Source organism: Cynocephalus volans, chromosome X (assembly GCF_027409185.1).
Source record: "Cynocephalus volans isolate mCynVol1 chromosome X, mCynVol1.pri, whole genome shotgun sequence".
Lineage (NCBI taxonomy): Eukaryota > Metazoa > Chordata > Mammalia > Dermoptera > Cynocephalidae > Cynocephalus > Cynocephalus volans.
The window spans coordinates 148,220,644-148,243,425 of NC_084478.1; the positions used below are offsets into that span (position 1 = coordinate 148,220,644).

The window sequence follows — 22,782 nt, forward strand, 5'->3', positions numbered from 1 at the left end:
AAAGAGGCATTTCCTGAACATCTCAGCTTATGTATCATCCAGTTGTTCTCTATTTCATTTTTAGTTCTTCTTTTTAAAAATGTATTGCTTCTCATGATATGAAATTAACTTATTTACATTTATTACTTATCTCTCTGGACTGGAATGAGAGGTACACGAGGGCAGAAACTATGGTTTGTCATATGAAACTCCAGGCAGTAACAAAGTTTGTAAGAGTGAGGGGAAAGGAAGGATCAAGGTAAAGGCAAAAGCAGCTGGAGTGGAAAAGGTGTTCAGTTTCTTTAGTTGTCTAATTGCTATGGTTTGAATGTGTCCCGTAAAGTTCATGTGTTGAAAACTTAATCCCCAAAGCAACAGTATTGAGAGGTGAGATCTTTAAGAGGTAATCAATTCATGAGGGCTCTGCCTTCACAAACGGATCAATGCCATTATCTTGGGAGTGCATTGGTTATTTTGGGAGTGGTGTCCTTAGAAAGGATGAGTTTGATCTCCTGCTCTCTTGCACAGACTCTCACCGTGCAATGCCTTCCACCAAGACATGACTGAGCAAGAATGCCCTCACCAGTGTGACTCCTCAGTCTTGGATTTCTCAGCCTCCAGAACTGTGAGCCAAATCATACCCAGTCTGTAACAGCAACACAAAATGGACTAAGACATTAACGAAATCAGTTCTTTGTGGGCTATTTTTTTCATAAAGTGGGTATGTGTAAACCAAGAGCCACCCACATTGATGCACATTATCCAAGAAACACAAAAGAAAAAATATTTGAAATGAGAAGGAATCCAGTTTATTTGGATAATTCTTCTTTAAGTTCCCAAACAATAATATTTACTCACTAGGTTTTTTGCTTATAATGTTTGCTCAACTTCAATTTGTTCTATTTTTATTTCAAGAATCAAAACACATATTGAGGGAAAAAAAATACTCCACTGTTTCAGGTTCTGTCAAAACACAGATTTTTAAAAATGTAACTGAACTATAAAAACTTTATTAAAAATAAGACTTTTTTCTTTTTTAAAATAAATTAAAACCCATGAAACAAAAATATCACAAAAACAACATCAACAGAATCTGAAAGTTGTTTAAAGAGTGTCCCCACCAAGAATATTTAACTTTCGGTTTACCTAATAGAAATATTTTACATGATATAAATCAAATGGCTGAGGCAAATATAAATAGAATGGCTGATGTTCCTTTTTTGAGTAACAGTTAATATCACTGCTTTCATAATTGTTCAGGTGTTCTAATTCTGACAGACTATTTTCAAATAAAACTATATGGGGAAAAATATCTAATCTTGCTTCTCAAGTGTGTAGTTACATACTGCATCCTGTTGTCCTACAAGGATTATTACTAAGAGATTTTTTACTTTTGTGGCATGTCCAAAAAGAAAAAAATATATATAACCAGAGCATGAAAATACTTGTACTAGTGCTGCATTATTTAAATTACTGCAATCAGTCTAAACTGCTTGAGCATAGATGTTATTCCACATTATTTGATACAAAATCATTAGAAGAACCATTTAAATTGTGAAATACAAATACGAAAGAAACAATCTTGTAGAAAGGACTCTGGCTATTGTGGAAAAAGTCTTTAAAAGTGCTTTAATTCCAGTATAATGATCTAAAACGGCTTCCAATATAAAATTTTTTTAAAAAACCCTCTCCTCAAGGAAACGCTCAATATATGCAAACCGATTGTTCTATTAAAAATATTTAACAAGTAAAAAACATTGAAATCAAAGAATTCACCACACCAGACATAGTAGAATTGTAAATTATATGAATAAAGTGTCAAGAATTATGAAATTACTGGTCAGATAACCAATCCCCCCCCCCCCAAAAAAAATTCCTGCTTTCATCTCAATCAAATGTCACAATGCCATAAACAATATTAAAAAGCATCAGAAACACAAATCTAGTTTTAAAGATTTTACCACTAGTGCTTAACCTTTATCGTATTCAATGTTGTATTAACTCCCCTTACAGATGCATGGAAATACTTTTGGTATTTCAGATGTTCGAAATGGATTTCCTGTCACCTTTTGTGATAAACTGTTGCATTTATATCTTTTATAAATGACTATATGATTTTTATTTACTATCACACTTACATGCATTTAAAAATATTAAATGTTAAAATTAAAATATATTTAAGTAAAATATAGTTGGACAAACTTGTTAAATCTCCTTTACTTCAGTACACAGAAGACTATTTTCAATGCCATGGCTGAAAGGCTTCTTGCTGCCATGGAGCTGGAGAAAAAAAAACACACAAAGATTTAGGTAAGTTAAATGATGTAGATTCGTGGTTAATAGTGGAGAGAACAGTGGAAAGAACCAGAGTTCAAGTTAGAGCCAATGAACTCAGAGTTCAAATTGCACATCTGTCCTTTATTAGCCTTAGGATCTGAAGACAGTTTTTTAAGGCTCTCCGAGGGGTACTTTCCTACTCTGTAAAAGAACCGTATCTCTACATCTCTCTCAGGTATCCTGTGAGAATTAAATGTAATAAAGAATGTAACATGCACACAGGGCTCACGTAAGCACTTTCCTTTAGTTTCATCTTCTGGTGGTGAATACAAGCATCATGAGCAAAACACTGATAAATAGGTCAAAACGATTTTCACGTCTTTTAAAAGATGCAGTGCCTGTGCCAGAGGTGATCTCTATGGATCCTTTGCACTCATGAAGACTAAAAGATGTGTTTATAACATTGCAAGTGCCTCCTGATCTTTTTTTAGAGCGACTTTTAGATAGTATAGTAAGTACAGGGGTACTTCAAAAAATTCATGGAAAGATTAGTATTATCTTTTAATTCTATTTTTCCATGACCTTTTTAAAGTACCCTTGTAAATAACTTTCTTTTTCATTTTCATTGGTCTAATATTATTCAAGGAGGAAACAATGAAGATTTTTGAGTCATAGCTGAACTTGATTCTAGAGCTATCTTTTTGAACATCAAAAACAGCTTAACTATTAAGAACACAAGAAATCCCATACTATAAGAACCTTTATGAAACAATTACAATCAAGATTTCCTATTTCAGAAATTAAAGTGTCTACTTTAATTCACAGGTTTGCCGCATCTACAATGCTTGGAGTTCATTATTACAGCATCAGCGATAATATCAAATTAATCAGAAAGGAAAAAGCAAGGTCATATGTGGGCATTTCAAAAAGTTCATGGAAAAATACAACTAAAAGATAATGTGTCTTTCCATGAACTTTTTGAAGAGCTCTCATTCTTTCTCCCTCTCTTCTTTCTCCCCTACTTTATAGCTTTTCTCAGATTCCAAGATAAAAACATTTCTAGTCCCCTTTAAATTCATTTGGTGGGGCAGGGAGGGAATGGAAAGATACACAGATTATTACAACACCTAACCTAATACTTACATGCCTTATCATGTGAGAAAAGCATGCAAAAAGTACTAGAGAAGTACCAGGGGGATTGTCATATGACAGAATAAGTAGGTGAAAGTGGGGGGAGATGAGGATGGATGTACAGGATGGTGAGGGGCTCCACATTGCAAGCTAAAATATTTGAATTTTATCCAATAGGTTATAGTGAATCAGTGGTAACTCCAATGTAGAGGTGCTGACATGTTCAGATGTCTTAGAAACTGAACAATGGGGAGTTCCGGTCAAGATGGAGGAATAGACGGTCCCCAGCGTCTCTCTCTCCCACAAATCAACCAAGTTATAACTATCAAAATGCAACATCAACCCAAGCTGAGGCTGCTGGAGCACAGGGGAAGAGGAGGAGAGACCCACGGAGTTCATGAAGGTGGGAGGAACCATGATGAGAGAAAGAAAGAACTGCTCTGAGTGTTTCAGGCCACGGCCACTTTAATGCTGTAACTGCTGAGTGCATGGAGCAGGAGCCGGCAGAAGCAGCAGCTGTGCCCTTCAGATGGAGTTACCCGGAGGCAGCAGGCAAGAAGAGGGCCGTGGTGGCTCCCAGGACTGCAAGACCACTAATAGGGCTCCCGTGGACCCACGCAGGTGTGAGGATACAGAACAACTGAATAAATGAAGCCATTCAGAGGCCACTGAGTCATCTCAAGGGACTGGCGCAGGGTCCATCCCACGGGAAGTGTTTGGAGCATAGGCAGTGGGGGAGAAGGGCCCAACTGAAGAACACTGGGACACAGCAAGCGCAGACGATCTGCCCCCCAATCAGTGCAAGACCACTCAGAGAGGACTGGTTGGGAATACGGAATTGCAAGGGGTGCAGTTTGATGAAAAAACTCAGGCCCAGATCAGAGTTTCTACACAACACTGATCCACCAGGTCTCTGGAGAGCCAGAAGTACCTATAAGGTCAACCATTAAACCCTGAGCTGCACAAAAAGCCTTCCCTAGGGAAACAGCAGCAAAGCAGGAATTTGCTCAACCACACAGCTCAAGTACTGGTTCCCACAGGAAGTTCTGCCGTTTTAGAAGTAAGCAAAGGACAAAAAATTAGTTCTAGCCCAGGCACACCACCAGCACCTTGGGGCCTGCCTGGGAACTGGAGGCTTGGAGCCAGGGACCAGAGCACACTCCCACATCCAGGCACACCGCGCCAGTGCCTCAGGGCCTGCCCAGGGACCTGGTGCATGAAGAAGGGGACCAGACACACCCCACAACCAGGCACACCACCAGCACCAAGGAACATGCCAAAAACATCACCTCCATATGGGTGGCCCACCACAGCCACCGAAAAACCATGGCTGCCTCAAAAGTGGCTAGATGCCACAACCACCATGCAGATGGTCTGCCAACCACTAGAGAGCTTTGACACAAGGAGAGTCACCAGCAGAGATAAAGAGAAGAGGATGTCTCTCTCCACAAAGCCCACTTCAGAGAGACAGAAGAAGCATCTGCTCTATGATAATATTGAGGGATCTGATCACACCTCTCAGCATTGGACAGATCATCTAGGCAACAAATTAAGAGAGTAAACATTATTCTTTCAGAAGGAGAATAAAAATCTTGGGTAATTAGAGGGGGGAGGGGGAGGGAGTGGGGGCGGGGAGAGATTGGACAAGGAGCATAAAGAATAATTACGATTTGTAACAATATATATGCTAGTAATATTGATTTGATCAACATATCTCAATGTTGAACCCCCAAAATATGTATAATCTATTTTGATTCAATAAATAAAATGAATTAAAAAAAAAAAAAAAGAAACTGAACTATGTCAGTAGGCTGCTGCCTGTCCAACTCAGACAAATGGCCTCTTAATTTTTTCTACGTATTAATTTCTAAGATTGTCCAGGTTTGGAACAATATTTTAAACAAAATTCTCTTGCATTTCTGTTTAAGATATTAAGAGATGACTAACTTTATTTAATGTACATTTTCTCTCCAATGGTGGAACATTTGGGTGTTAATGTATAACTATGGTTTCAATTAAGTGCAGAATTAACATTTGTTTTTCAATTTTGCTTTAACTCTAGTAAATGTACATTTCAATTTAATGAAAAACCTATATTTTAATCATGATATTTTACAAATAGAATTGTGTTTAAAGGAGAAAAATTTTCAAGTTCTGAGGTAAACTACCAAGTTCTTCTGCCACTACATTTCAATTAACTCCATTCACTTACACCAAGTTATCCTATTAGAATAGTGAAAGAGAAAGGTTGCTTTATATGATTCAAGTTTCATTTTCCACCTTCGTTTTTTACTCTTCCTCCAATTATCTAAATAATGTATGTTTCACAGTAGGAAATCTAGAGAAACACGCTACATACCCCAAATTTTATGACCTGGAGGTAGACAAGTTAAAATGTTGGTGTATTTCATTTCAGTATTTCTATGCATGTCTTTACGTAGGTAAATTTATAGTTTTAAAAACTATCATGCCATTAAAAACTTTTATAAACCCTTTAATAGTTGCATCACTTTTCACTGGATTGCTATAATTTACTTCACTATTCATTAAAGTTGGATTTTACTGAAGGACATATTAGTGATGTCAGAGTTCTTTTAATTTAATTTCTGACTAGATTTCCACCTGACAACACAATTCAACTCTACTTGATATATGAACAATTCTACAAATCTGCACAGAAAAATGACTGTCATATATCACTTATATTACAAGTAATTCACTTACTGTGATTTCCATTTATATAAATGTACAAATTTAAATGTAAAGACTCAGTGAAGCAAGCATTAAAACTTGTGAAACTCACCATACATTTGAGGAACTTCTGGCAACACACCTGGATTAGGAGGGTAAGAGTATGTAGCTTGCAGTAATGATTCAGGAGATTCATAATGTGAAAAAATTGGCTGCTGATAATTATAAGAAATAGGGATCTGAGACTGAAAATACCCATTCACTGGCACAAAGTCATTTGCTTGTGGCTCCCCAGAAGTGTAACCAAAACACTGAGTGTGTGGAAGATTGGAAGGTGTGTTCTGGACAGTACTTGCAACTGTAGTCAGCATCCCAGAAGGTGGCTGCATTTCATGCAATGTCATCCCTTGGCATGTCCGGGTTATGGCATTGCTGCTGCTGTTGCTGTAATGATAAACACACCAAGCATAGTATGGATATGAAGTTCCAAATGAATGCTCAAAAGAATTATATATTGGGGTGCATGCAGACTGTGCCTGGTCATTCCAATATGTGGCAGCATTCTGAGTTAGAAATTTGGAAGTTTCATGATCCTGCTGTTCAGAAAAAGAGTACTGTGCTGTTTGATTCACATTAAGTGTTGTGCTTCCAGATGCTCCAAAAGATATAGTACTGGAATCCAATGCATCCTTCTTATGTTTTTCCTCAGACTCAGTTTTTGCAAGCTGTGCTTTATTTATTTGCAGCACAGGAATTTTATTTTGGATAACTATGGGTTCTGGAGAATTGATGAATGTGGAATTTTTAATAGATGAATTTACTGTTTCGTTATCTTGAAGTTCAAGGACTGTGCCATTCATTTCTAGATTGGTATGGACATCCCTCACAGAACAGAAAATAGGCTTTGAACACACTGATGCACTAAGCTCAAGAGAAATATTGGTTCCTGGTTTTATGTTTGAAAGATAAGATTTCTGTCCAGGATCTGGGGAATTTTTAGGAAATTTATGTAAAGTGCTTCATGGTCTTTGGAAAAGGTGTCATCTACACCTTTCTGGTCACAAATCGCAAAGGAACTACAGTCTTTATCACATTCTGTTTCAGCAGCACTAGAATTCACATTTCTTTTCTTCATGCTATTTAAGTTTCCCTGTTGTCCGGTGAAGTTTTCTGAAGTATCAGACAAAATATCAGTTGTATCTATTTTGTTTTCTGACTTTGATGTGCAAGTGTCTTTCAGGTTCTTTAAAGGTAAAAGTGAGCCAGGTAGTGATCTTTGCATTTCAGTCTTTTTTGGAGATGCATGGTTTCTTTTCAGCTTGTCAGATGAACCTGATCCTATTTCATCTCCACTTTGGGGACGAGATCCTGTATTCCTATGAAGTGTAACACATACATACAACAACTTTAAATATACAGAGTCACAAAATTTTAAAAGAAACACATTTGAAATTATTATTCAGGAGAACAGTTCTCACAATTTATATTTTCTCATTCTATTGGCAGTATACGAGTAACATATTTTACCAGTTTCACTCCCTTGGTTTGAATTTAGATACTTTTTCCTGCTGAAGATGGCATACTCCACATTTCAAATATATTTCCAATATTGTAATAAACTATTTTGTGCTTTGGATATTTCCTGATAGAGGCTTTTAAAAGTAGGAAACTATCATTATTCAGTTGTTCAGTGTAGTTGCTAAGTCATATGTCTCCAACCCGTTCACAATGTTCATTACTTTCAACTAGCTATATAGAACTTGTGAAACCACCAGCTGTGCACACCTCCTCCACACCCATCCAAATGATCTTTTCCCCGTTACAACAAACTAATTTTTTTTTTTTTTGCTGGTCCATCTTTGAGAACGGGCAAAGCAGATCTCCAAAATTTCTTGCCAATTTAATATCCTTGACATTCTTAACTAAATTTAGACAGTCTCGAGCAGGCTGAGAGAAGCATCCATTACGGCAATGTCTAGAGCCAGAGAGTTAATACAGGTCCCCAAGATAATTATATTTTTTGGTGCTCTATAAAAGTCTTTGAATTATATGTGGGAAAGAGTATGTTGAAAAGGGGGAAAAAGTGCTACTTCTTTATAGTTGAGAGAATTTCATCTTTGGCCTGGAATTTGTATATCCACCTCAGGAAACTAGAAGTCTCATAGTTTACTGAATCCAGCCTCCTCCAAAGGTATTTCAATAATCATCTAAAACATCATCCAACTCCATATAATACTTTGAGTTCCCCGAACGTATAATTTGACTTTATCACATTTCCAGGGATGCTTCGGCGATGTCTTGACTTTATATATTGGTAGTTGCCTGGACTATCTGTCCCTTTGTGTATTTCCTTAGAAGATAGTCATTTCCATGATACTAGCACCCTATATTAATCTTTTATTAGAATTCATTTTTTCTGCTATGTGAGTCACAGCTTGATTCTTTGAGAAGCGAATACCACTTATACTTAGTTAACAAAGCTAAGATGATTACAAAACTAGTTTATGTTATCCCTCTAATAGCCTATTTGTTTTTATGTCACTATACAACTATTTAGAGAGTCATACATGCTAGGAAAAAAATTCTAGAAATGCAGTAAATGAAATGTTTTATTTAAAGAAGCAAAACCAAGTAACACAGAAATGAGGTTGCTTATTTCTCCTTTTTTATATTACTCATTATCCTTCACAAAATGGAAAAAAATGAAGCCAGTCACAAATTCAAAATCTCAGAGTTGAATAAAACCAGAGATGTTCATCAAGTCCAGTGGTGTCACTTCATGTCAAAATGAGAAGCACATAACTAAATGCAGTGAGTTTTTCATAAAAATAATTTATTCACTTTAAAGAACTAGCCTTTGAAATTTTATGGTCTTAAAACATCATTTTATAAAATAGTACTATATTTATAATATGTGTGTGTGTGTGTGTCCATGACACACACACACACACACACTATTCATTTTAATGTTCCCAGTTAGTTACGTACGCTGGCAATTCATATCTCTTTACGTAATTTTGAAATTTGGCTGATGTGTCATATACACAAATTTTAAAAAAAGGTAATCTGATCATACGTCCTCATATTTCCTTTTAAGATAAACCGGTTCCTAAGCCCCATCAGTTCTTTAAACAATGTCTGTCAAATACAAACTTTCCCTATTCTGTAAAACAATCCACCCTTTTCCTAAGCCTCGGCTAACTTACTTCTAAATGTACTCAGAATCTTCTTATCCTTTAAATCACTGAAAAAACACATCTTCCATGACGTTACCTTTCATTACTTACGGAATGAAGTTCAAACTCCTTAGGCCTAAGAAAGGCATCGTATAACCTGAAACAAATTTCCTCTCCTTCCTTAGCTTCCTCGTATTCCCTAAGTTACATGTATGATCCTATATAATTATATAAATAATTATTTTATTCTTGTTCCTTAAAATTTGCCCAATATTTTTTAGATTTTCTTCTGATATGGCTGATGCCAACTCCTACCTTAGGTGCTTGAATGTTGCCTTTTCTCTGTTGATTTTTGTGATGTTTTTCATGTCAACCTATGTTTAAAAGATACAAAGAAAATCTACATTGGTGATGACAAACTATAACATATTTATTATTTTAACATCAGATATTTGCAATTGTTTTTTCTGCCATCATCTAAGATTAAACTCATTAATGATCCCTCCAACCCCCCCCAAAACAGTGACTCAGCTGGACTTCCCATATTTTGCACATGTTTGGAACGACTTTCTTTTTTTTAAAGAAATTTGCAACATTCTTCTTATCCTCACATCTTAAAACTGAGTGGAGTCTATTTATGACTGCTCCCTTTTTTGTATACTTTTTAGTAAACCAGTCACTAAGCCCCATCAATTCTTTAAGCAATGTCTGTCAAATATGAATTTTCTTTTTTATTCTGTAAGCCATGGCTGACTTACTACTTCTAACTATACTCCGAATCTCCTTACCCTTTAAACCACCGAGAAAACACATTTCACATGGCATTAGACTTCAAATATACAGAGTGAAGTTCAAACTCCTTAGGCCTATACTTAAGGCTAATGTGAAACCTCCTCTTTCTCCATCCTTAGTGTACTCTTGCCCACTCTATTAAATTGTTCCAATTCTAAACTCATTTCTCGAATGATGTCAATAAGCATTGTGTCCTGTGTCTTTGCTCACATTATTTCCCATAACTTAAATACCCTCTTCATTTTTACTTTCATTTGGTAACATTTTTTTCCTTAATGGAAAGCTTTGGTCTGTGTTCTTCCATACAATAAATAAAACTTCTCTATCAATCCAAGCTTTCTTTTTTTTTTTTTTTTTTGCTTTTCTTCTCAATACCTACACTTTTTTGAGAACCACCCTCACTTTACTCTTGATGGGGAGTACACACCGTTTTCTTGTGTTTTTGAAGTATGTCTATATGCCAGTTGTTTACTAGGTGTTTTCTTATAAATGTAGTGTGATCGACGGTGATTAGATTCATATTCTTTAGAACCAGTTTAACAAATACAATCAGAGCAAGCAGAGGAAAAAATCCTACTTTTCATTTTGCATATAGGGCTCTGTTTCTGTACTTCTGAACTAAGAAATTCTTGAAAGGTTGCGAGAGAAGCCTCTGAGTGTAGAGCAAGGGCAACTGTTAGTATGGGCTCTGGGACTTCACTGCCTGGTTTTAGATCTGGGCTCTCCTATTTTCTAACTCTGTGATCTTGGGAGAGTTATTTCATCTTTCTATGCCTCAGTTCCTCACTTTTAAATAAGATAATAATAGTGCGTAGCGTACATCATAAGGTTTTTGTGAAGAAAAATGAGTTAATATTTATACAATTCTTAGAACAGTGCCAGGAACATAATAAATGCTAAATAAAGTGTATTAAAATGTGCTTAAACAGGAATTCTTCTAACTCCTTGATAATCATCTATTTAAAAATATCTATCCTATTTCCCATCTGGATGATAATAGTCAAATAGACAGGCTTCTCTAGCCAGTTTTTAATTTTAACAACATTGGACATGTTATACAGATGCTACTCAGTAAGCACTTGGTCACTCATTTAACTCACATTCATAGTATTCGTAATACTGGAGTTCCCTTAAGAAGCTATTAAAATTCATGTGCTTCCAAGAAATGTTTTCTAAATACAATAATTTTTATATTTAAAAAATATCCAATACTTTAGTTAGTAAATTCATTTTGCAAGGCCTTATTTAAAGCATTCTCTACTTTTATAAATTTGCGAACTACTTGTTTGCTTAAAGAGTAGATTTGTTCTCAAAAAAATACTTAACAGGTTTCATTTTAAAACAGTCATACCTTTGGCTTTTTACAAGTGGAAATAGTATTTTTCTCTTGTTCCTGATAGTTTTCACATTTGTCTACAGTGATAGGTCGTTTTTTAGAGGAATTTGAAACGTTTTTCATTATGCACTCTGAAACTGAGGGTGCCTTCACAGAAGTAACAAATTTATTGACATTTTCTCCACGTTTTATAACATGAATATTCATCTTTTCTTTTCTCTTCAGTTGTAAAGTCTTCCTTCTGTTCCATTGCATTTGACATAAGATAAAGAAAATGGTTAATTTAGAATTTTTAGCACATGTAATCTTCATAATTTCGATTGTTTTCATGACTTTCACAATATGGGCCATTTTTCCTAAATCTTTGCGAGGGGCAGCCATTACATTTTCGAGCAGTGTAGAAAACTGACAATAGTTGTATTCTAACTCTGTCACAGTGCTTCCATAATTTATGGATGCTGTAAATGGCACAAAGTCAATATATGTGGAAAAGGAATACTTTGACTTCTTTAGAAGTTTTTTTTATTTCTGAAAGTTCCTCAAGTTCTCTTGAGAGCAAATGAAGAGCATATGAGCAATTAACAGCTTCACTATCTTTGTAGATAATAGCCAGATCTTCCTTAAGTTCAGCAATAGCAGTCTCTATCTCTTTCCAAGTGCAATCTGTTGAGTTATCTTTAAGAAATGAAAAAGCAGCCATTTTTTCTTGGCAGTGAATTAGCTCAGGAAGAAGTGACAAATCAAACCAAAGCATACCTCGAAACCTCTGTTTGTCTAGTTTCTTTGCCATTACATTTTTAAGAAAGTGAACTGTTTCTGAAACCATGACAATTTCAATGTATGTTTCAATGGCTGCAGATTTTAACATTATAGCCCCTTGCTTGTGTTTTTTCACCATATCCAAAACATTGTCTTCTGTTATAAAAACATTATCTATGTTATCTTCTTGCAGCACCTGAAAGTATTTTTTAAAAATTTCTAAGTGATCTGTACATCTCAAAGTGAGCTCCTGTAGTTTCTTAATGTCTGCAAGTTCAGCTTGATCTAATATTTCGCTAATAAAACAAATATCTGGGTATGAAAGCAAAGTACCGCTAAACCTACAGTTTTCTATGCTAATCGTTGCTTTGTTTATTAGACTATCTGACTTTCTGGAAGCAATCAGAGCATCTTCCTCAAGCCCAATACTGGAAATTGGTTCATCATTCAGATCTTTAGCCAGAGTATCATATATCTTCTGCAACTGAGAAAAAGCGCATTGAATCATTTTGAGTAGCACTTCATTCTTCTTTTTCCTTGAGAATTCTTTGCTGAAAGATTGTCTTCTCTTTTTCCAAGCAAGATTTTTTGCAGCATCAAAACAGATATGTTCCATACCATAAAGAGATATTTTAATACTCACTGCCTCGTTTCTCTTGATAAAATTAACTTTTGAGGAGATAATTTCTATGATAACCCACAGATGGTCTTGTTTTCCTGGATATGAATGAGCTTTAGGAGATTCCCTATATACACTGATAAGCTTTAAAGTACTTTTTCTTAAGGTTTCTAGGTCTCTTAAACTATTTCCAAAGTTAACGCCACAGGTAAATGGAACAGAAAGAGAAAAGTCAAAGCAATCAGAACAATGTTTCATTACGGCTTCACATTCATTAATCTGTCGTTTGTATTATAAGAATGCATAGTATGAATTATTTTTCCTTTTTGTGTCTTCAAACAATTCAATTAATTGATCACGATAATTCTGCAACTCACAGAATGCATTATATTTTAACCTTCCTTGAAGAGCAGGATAGAAACTGGACTGCTGTTGACATCCACGTGGTCTGCCAAGCAGCTCACTGTACAATGTCTCATCATACCAAAGCAAGCTTCGGAATGTTGGTTCACCTCCTAAGAGGCTTTTTTTGTTTTCAATGAATTGAATAGTCTCCATCATCATTTGAAGTTCTACTAAAGTGTCCACAGCACACGGTTTTAACTTGTATTTGCAATTATTCCACAAGTTTTGTTCTACCAACAGTTCTCTTGAAATTAGGATTTGTTCAAGTGAACATTCTTGTTTCCTTTCAAAAGCTTCAACAAATAAAGGGAGAATATTTTGACAAACTTTAGTTTCTTCCCGTAGAATCTGCAAAGAAGAAGCTTCATCTGCCCTCTGAAAAATTTGAGATAGCTTAGCTATAAGAGTCATAAAATTAGCTGAGCAATGTCCTTCTTTTAATTCATTTATATGTGATATATGTTTCTTTTGAAAAGGAGTGACTTTAGAAGTTTCGGAGTGAGCATGTAAAATAGGCATACAATTAATTCCTAGAATGACTGGTTTGGAAATACAGGCTATTTCTAAATGTAATGTTGAGTTAGACTGAGAGTCATCACCGACTTTAACTTCCCTCTCCTCTCTTTTGTTAAACTGATTAGAAACTGTGTGATTCAAAGAGACTGCCTCAGGGGTAGTATTCTTAATGCTTAAATGAAAATCAGTAAAGTTACTTTTAATTGTTTTCTCATTTAAGTGGGAGGATTCCTCCTCGAAGATCTTATTCTTTTGATTTTTGTACTCAGTCTCAGTAGCTGATCCTCCAGTCATGCTTTTTTTGTAAACTGAATCTTTTGTTTTTTCTGCTTGTTTAACTTTCCACATTTTTCTGTCCTGAATGTCTTTCTTTGCAATGCATTTTTCTAAAGAATCCTTTATATTATCTCCTAAGAGCAGAGAATTATCATTGGGAGATAGTTTCTTCATTCTACTTTTCCCAAATCTTTTACTCTCTTCAGTTACTGATGTCAGACCCAACTCAGAATTCTCATTAACATTTGTTTCATTCCCATCTACGTGGAAGCAATTACTTGAAGAGCATTCTTCTGTCTTTAGTAACTCTTTCCCACTACATCCCTGCGGATGTGATACAGCAGTAGATGTTGCACAACAATGTAAAGCAAAATTTCTCTGTTTATCCCAATAGAATTTCGAAGATTCTCTCTCACTATCTGTCATTGGAGGGGCTGATAACAATTGAGGAATACTGTAATTTTTGCTTGCTATCAAATTTAGGTGTGATGTGCCCATAAGGATGTTTCCTGAAATAATGCTTGGTTTGGAGATCTCAGTAGAAGCTGTCCACTTTTCTATAGGAAATCTTACTTGCAGTTTTCTTTTATAACCAGATGAAATAAGGTTATCTCGTTTATAGACATCAACATTGAAAAAGTGCTTCACATTTGATTCTAAGACTGAAATAGATGTGCCAGGTTTCACCTTTGGGTGAGCTGGACAAGTTGCATCACAGTTTCTGTCTGTGATGTTACTTACATTCTTTTCTTTTACACAACTTAAAGATACTGGATTACTTTGATTTATTAGTTCATGAGCCTCAGAATTGTTTTCTTTTGTAGAATCCTTACCATTATTATATGCCAAATGGCTCTCAAGCTTTTCATATTTACTAATGTTAGATGAATCCTTCATATCAATTTGGTTTTCTTTTACAGTTCGTTTCTCATCTGGGTGGTCTGAGGAAAACAGACAACCAGTTTTTCTGGAAAAGGGCTGAAGTTCTGATGATCTTGGATTTTCCATACTGTTATTATAAGCTGACTGACTTGTACTTTGGGATGCGGAGGATAAGGGCAACTGTGATTCAGGACACTGTTCTTGATCACAAAATTCTCTCACGTGAATAGTGGTGTAACTTCTGGGCACACTGCTGGCTACACTCTTCTTGGAAAGGCACATTGTGATTCTCTCTCCATTTGTTTTATAAGATTTGTGCTTTGCTACAGGGGTTAATGACTTACGAAAATCAAATCTTAAAGCTCTTTTCTCTTCCTGATTGTCATGTTTTCTTTTTGACAAAACGTGCCTACTGGAATATTTTCTTTCATACACAGGACTATAACCTTGAAGTTCATGAGTTTCCCAGAAATTATTGCATATTTTTGCATGTGATCTTGGTAATGTGCCCTTTCTTTTTTCTCCCACTTTAGCTATAAGCTGCAAAGAGGTGTGAAGTATTCTATGAGCCTTTTTTAAGTGAACGACAGCTCTCTCAAGATTTTTGGAAATACGTTTGCTTTTGCATGAAGATGCTTCGTTATTTAGAATATCCAGGACATTCCTAATGTGCTTCTCTGACCGTGAAAATGTTTTATTTTGTCCTTGGGACAATGAAGCAAAACACGCAAATGAGTCTTGCCTGGTTAGCCTCCTCTTCTTCTCACAAATTTGATATTGTCTTAAACCTTTATCTGATATGTTTTGATCTTCAAATGTTGTACATAGCTTTCTTTTGCTAATTCTTGATTCCACATCATTTTTACTTCTAGTATCATTACAGTCAGTTTTTGGTTTCAAAGAGAAACATCTGCTTTCTTCATTTATTGTTGTGACATTAGAAGGTTTAGTAAACAACAATTCACTGTTTTCTTTTTCAGACATATGATTCACACGTGTATTATGACTCAAGTCAAAGGAATGGGAGTATTCAGATTTACTCACTAGTACTGATTCTTGCCTTTTATTACCAAACTTATCTTCATATGGATAGCCTGAATTTTCACCAGAAGGCTGGGAATAAATTTCAAATCCTGGAGCTTTCCCCTCTTTCTTATTTATTTCTGGTTCTAGGGCTTCAGTTACACATTTGCCAGAATTATCTTTCAACTTGAGGGAGTCAGCAGTGGGGCAGAATCGTGGCTGGAATATATTAGTCATTATCACTGGTAGATCTGGGAGTAAAATTGGGTTGAGGAGCTCTGTTTTGTTTTTTTGTGTGGATGAATAAAAATTACTTTCCTTACAGGAATGTTGATCACTATTCTTCCTTCTTTTGGGGTTATCCGAAACTTCCTTCTCTCCACAATTGCTTCCTAATAGATCTTCCCAATCTATACGAGACTTTAGAGCCTCATATGAGGCCCCAGATACCTCATAAAGTACATTCCCATGGCCATGTGCATCTTGTTGAAATAGAAAAGCATCATCACATTGTTCTGATCCTACTTCAATCTCATTTTCCAATTCCAAATTCTGAAGGACTGATTTCTCATTTATTGATAGATGAAAAGAGTCCTGTAATTTATTTTTATCCATATTAATTTCACAATCAGAAGCCCTATGTTTTGCTAACAAATCAAAATCTGGACTCTCAGAAGAACAAGTTTCTTTTAAGTGGTATCTTTGGTGATCTTCATGATTCGTGCTTAATGCAGGTATAGTAGTACCAGTTATCTGTACTGCATCATTTGAAGCTAAACACACCGATGAACCTGCAATATGGGGAAATGTTGTGGAAGCCACATGCTCTACACCTCCTCCAGTATTTTGAGTATCTTTTTGTTTTACACCACTATCTTCACTCTCTAATAATGAAGTTTCTGTTAATACGTATTTTTCTCCCCACATCGAGTTAAACGTAGTAGAAAATTCTTCAGAACTCAGAATTCCTACATTGCTGTAGTTTTTCCTCTTTCTTTCATCTACACTGGTGAAATTTTTATTTGTATGAAAATCCTGCTTCTCGTCTCCGTATATGAATTCTCCGTTGTTTTCGGAAGACAAAGCACCATTTTCCTCTTTAGCCTCCTTGTGGTTTTCTTTATCCTTATCTCCTTGTTCTCTGAAATTAATATTCAGGCATATATCACTGTTCATGTGTGTATTACAGAACAGACTGTCATCTTGACCTTCATCTTCAGTGTGAGGAATTCCTCGGCAGTCTCGGTGATTGTTCTCCGATGGCACTGGCTCATTTTCATTTTTCCTATGGACACACACATGTTCTCTAGTTATGCTGCAGTTCGAATTGTCATGAGATGAAATAACTGTATCAGTGAGCAGTTCTTTGGCCTGGGGAATGTCTTTTGCTTCGTGGAAAGCATCACTCATGATGCTAACATAATTCTGATTTGTTTTTTCCAACTTCAGTTCCACTAGCTTTTGAGCAATAGCAAAACCTGTATGAAAGTTATCTTCACACTGCAAAGAGTGTTGAGCATGCTTTTGTGAAAGGTTCTCCATACTTGGAGTAAGATTATTTTGTAATTCCAATGCTAGATGATCTAGTTCATCCTTATCCTTTGTGGCAGATGTGAAAGATTCTGGTATTCCAAAATCTCGAGTATTTAATGTTTTATCAGAGTTTTTCCCCAAAGAATTAAGATTCTCACCTTTTTTGTATTCTTGGTGCAATGAAATATAATTATCTAGTGGACTGACTTTTGTTTCATTAGTAAAATAATTTTCAGTTTCTTTCCATAAAGTTTGCTTCTTTTTGTATTGGGAATTGTTTTCTGGGTCAGTGAAGTTTCTCATCTTTCCAATATTTTGAATGTACTCATCTATGTGTTCTTTCTTTTGGAGTGGAAAAACTGCAGACATTTGGTGACCAGTTTGATACACAGTTTTTAAATTAGAAGACTGTAATTTCTGAGAGGTGTGACTACTGTATTCTTTTGTACAAGTATTCACTGATCCATAAGAGTTACGTGTCTCACTGCTTTGTTTAATTACAAGTGGGATGTTGCTTCTCTTTTGGCCTCTCTGGGCTTTTTCCTCACTGTGTTTTTGGCTCTCAACTTCTGAAACTACATTTGACAAAGGAATTGGCAAGGAAAAATTGTCTTGGTCCTTACATTGTCCTGTTAACGTCATTTTATTGGAAGATGTACAATCGTAGTCCATAGAGTCTATGCTGTGGGCCTGAGATTGTGAATCATCAAAAGACATTTTGAAGCGAGGGACATCCAAACAATTAGTAAGAATAGCCTGATTATCAGGAACCACTTCAGGTGAAGAGGAAGAAGTAGTTGGCATGGATGACAGGTTTATTTCTGAATTAACATAACCTGAACTTTTCTCAAATGGCAAAATCTCATATAAACCTGTGGTATTATTCTGCTTTTCCATGGCTTTTCCTCTCCTAATCAGTCTTGGGTCTTTGATAAGTTTTGAAGTAATAACTGTGCTTGAGACACTATTGTTGTAAAAGGGAATAGCAGCAGAAAGATCACTTAAAACATTTTTCAGATATGTCAAGTTTAACAAACTGTCATCATTAACACTTTCTTTGGTATTACTGGGCATAAATGAAAGACCCGAATCATGTGCTTGAGAAGTGTCTCTAATTTCTGCTAAATTGTGCTTTGTCTGTCCACTGCATGTTTCAAGTCTAGGAATGTTTCCATTTTGCACATTTCCATAGGAATTAGAAGTATTGGAGTTGGAAGTATTATTCTCTGCACTTAGTGCCTTGTATGAAAAATTTTCCTGAACAAATGGATTTATAGGTTTCCTGAAATGCTCAAAGACGACTGTACCATCTTCTCCTTTCCAATTCTTTTGGCTATTGTACAGTTATTCAGTGAACATATTCTTTCTGTGGAAATAATAAGATAGTAAAAAAAAAGTAACAAAAATTGTTTCTATAGAAAACTCTATTAATACAAGCAAACTGCGTTATGATTGATTTTAATTGAAAGTTTAATAACTTAATGTTAAAATGCTTTCTCAACAGAAAAAGCAAAAAGAGAAGAGAATGAGTAAGAAACCAATACTGTACAAATGATGTGGCATGAAACTCTGTCCTAGTCTAGAAAAGTTTCTAAAAAATAGTATTTGCTATGAGAAAACTGAATTCTGACAAGAAATACAAAAATTAAATAGGAATAAGAACTTTTTCTCACAGACTAAGCCTTTCTTATATTAATTTCCAACATTCAACAACATCTAGGCAAAATTACCTCCATTTACTGTTACCTTGCTTTCCCCCCTTCTATCACAGGAAAACAAAAAAGGAAAGGAAAGGAGAATGAGGTGGAGAAGTAGGGGGGAAAAACCAAAATAATTCCACAAAATCCTTTCCAGGAAGCAAAGCAAATCACTACCCCACCCCCTCAATTGTGAAATACGTATTCCCGATAATGGTTTAAGTACATAAAAACCTGGAAAATGAAAGCATATTTTCCTTCATAACTTATAGAAATGTATTCCTAAAATTTCATAAGGAAACTCAGGTAATAGTAAAGGAACTTATAAAAATGCATATTTAACAAGTAAATAATTTCTCTTAAAATGTTCAGAAAACATTCACAGCTAAGTAACACCATAAAAATTCTTTTATTAAAACAGAAATTAATGATGAAAAATTGTTTATAAGATATATGAAGTCATAATCATATCACCAAGAAGCACCACAATATTATTTTTCAAATGTAAAATCTCTAAATTTTATAATCATTTGTGATTGTATCTTGTTAATTACAGTAAGCTAGAGTGAAAATATGACCACTGATAATGAAAGGTAGTTCTTAAGAGTGAGAGTATAATGGAAAGATAAATGGAAAGGTAGATCCCTACACCTCCTCATACCAAAATGCAATTCATTGAAAAAAATAATCGTCAAAGGACTAGAAGAAAACATGAACGTTTTTATAATCTTGGAGTAGGAAATTACTTTTTAGCCCAACTGAAAACACAAAAGGAAAAGATGATGTTGATTACATATAAATTAAATATTTTAATAGGCCAAAATGCAAAGAACAAAGTCAACAAAGTGGAGAGGCAACCTAGAGAATGGGAGAAAGTATTTGCAATCTACGTATCAGACAAAGGGATAATATCCAGAATATATGAGGAACTCAACCAACTGAACAGCAAAAATGCACAATTTCAAATTGGGCAAAGGACCTGAACAGACATTTCTCAAAAGAGGACAAGCAAATGGCCAATAGACATGAAAACATGCTCGACATCACTAACCATCAGGGAAATGCAAATTAAAACCACAGTGAGAGTTCATCTTACTCTAGTTAGAATGGCTATTATCAAAAAGAAAGAAAATAACAAGTACTGGTAAGGATGTGGAGAAAAGGGAGCTCTCCTACATTGGTGGTGGGAATGTGTTTAACTGGTACAGTCACAGTGGCAAATAGTATGCAGGTTCTTCAGAGAATTGAAAGTCGAACTACTCTTATGACCCAGCAATCCCACTACAGGGTATATGCCCAAAGGAAACTAAATCAATATATCAAAGAGACACCTGCATTCCCATGTTCACTGTGACACTGTACCCAATAGCCAAAAGATGGAATCTACCTAAATGCCCACCAGTGGGTGAATAGATTAAAAAACTGTGGTATATATGCACAATGGAATACTATTTAGCTATATAAAAAAGAAATCCTATCATTTGCAGTAACATGGATGTGACTGGAGACTATAATATTAAGTAAAGATCTCAAATTAAGAACCTAATCCTTCCACCTTAAGACACCAGAAAAAAAAAATGCAAACTAAATCTAAAAGCAAACAGAAAAAAAGAAATAAAAATTTAAAGAGGAAATCAATGAAATATAGAAGAATCAGGAAAAAAATGAAACCAAACGCTGGGTCTTTGAAAAAAAATTAACAAAATCGACAAACTTTTACCCAAAGAAAAAAGGGAAGACTCAAAATAATAGACTAGGAAATGAAAGAGAGCACATTACTAATGACCTTACAGAAATAAAAAAAAAAAAAAGACTATAAAGGAAATCTATAAACACTGTATGACAATAAATTATGAAAGTAAAATGAAATGGCGAAATTCCTACAAAGACAGAGACTACTGAAACCAATGCAAGAAGAAACAGAAGATCTGTATAGACCCAAAATCAGGGGAGAAACTGAATTAGCAGTCAGAAAGCAGGCAGGAAACGAAGTATGCCCGGGGTCCTAGGCAGGAGCTGAGGGCAGCCCTCTCCACTTGTAAGCAGGCAAGGAACACACTGAAAACACCCTTTTCACATGGGTGGCCTGCCACAGCCAGTGCCACAGTCACAACTGCTGCAAAAGTAGCTCGACACCATAGCCAACTGTGCGGGTGGCCCGTCAGACTGCAATGACACAAGAAGAGTCTGCATTGACACAAGAAGAGTCACCAGTAGAGACTGGAAAAAGAAGAGGACGTTTCTCTTCTCAAAGTCCGCTCCAAAGTAACAGAAGTAGAAACTGCTCGACCATGTCCCTGCTTTAATTTCTGATTTTAGCAATTTCATTCTTCTCTATTTTTTTCTTAGTCAGTCTAGATAAAAGTTTGCAAACGTTGTTGATCTTTTTAAACAGTCAACTTTTGGTTTTGTTGATTTTCTCTATCGTTTTTTAATTTCCTATTTCGTATATTTCTGTTATAATCTTTGTTATTTCCAACTTATATTTGCTTTTGATTTAGTTTGCTCTTCTTTTCCTATTTTCTTAAGGTGGAAGTTTCCATTACTGATCTGAGCTTTTTCTTATTTTTAATATAGGTGTTTACAAGTATAAATTTTCCTCTAGCACTGCATGAGCCCTGCATCCTTTAAATTTTGATATGGTATGCTATGATATTTATCTCAAAGTACTCTCTAATTTCTCTGTGATTTTTCTTTTTATCCATTGCTTATTTAGGGAGAGTGTTGTTTAGTTTCCACACAGTCGTGAATTTTCCAAATTTCCTTCTGTTATTTCGGTCAGAAAACGTATTTTCTATGCTCTTAGTCATTTTAAGTGTATTAAGACTTGTCTTTCGGCCAAAAAAAATCTGAACAGCACAAGCCTAATATTGGACATTAATCTAATTGTTTTCAGTTAATCTTTTAAAAATTACATTGAATAGCTCTATTATATTGAAAAAAATTTAGTGTAAAATTCTCAATTATTTTGTTCAGTATTTTTTTGAATATTTCTTTCTTCTTGATGCCGATATAAATAAAATTGTTTTTTTTAAATTTTTTTAAAAAAGGAAATTGAATTATTAATCAAAATACTACCTGAACAGAAAAACCCAAGCCCAGCTGGCTTCACTAGTGAAGTCTACCAAATGTTTAAAGAAGAATTAATACCAATTCTTCACGAACTCCACAAAAAAATAGTAGAGGAGAGAACATTTCCCAACTTGTTCTGAGACCAATATTACCCCGACACTAAAATCAGAAAAAGATATCACAAGAAATGTAGAGATAAGTATCTCTTATGAATATGGACACAAAAATTCTCAACAAAATAGCAGCACGCTGATTCTGGCAACCTTTTAAATGAAGCATATACTATGGTCAAATGAGATTTACCCCAGGAATGTAACATTTGCTTAACATCTGAAAATTAATTAATGTAATAAAATAAAAACCAAAACCCACCAGATGATCATCTCAATAGCTGCAGAAAAAGCTTCTGACAAAATCCAATATCCTTTGATGGTAAAATCACTCAATAAACTAGGAATAGAATCTCCTCAACATGATAAAGGGCTTCTACAAAAGCCCCACAACTGACATCATATTTATTGGTGAAACAGTGGATGCTTTCTCCCTAAGTTTGGGAACAAGACACAGAGATGTCTCTGTTCACCACTTCTCTCACACATTCTACTTGAGGTACCAGCC

At 35.2% G+C, this 22,782-nt stretch overlaps 1 pseudogene; it reads right to left on the reverse strand.

The window, feature by feature from the left end:
- Positions 1–2,221: 2,221 nt before the first annotated feature.
- Positions 2,222–22,782, reverse strand: part of LOC134366591 (testis-expressed protein 15-like) — a 48,324-nt pseudogene continuing 27,763 nt past the window's right edge.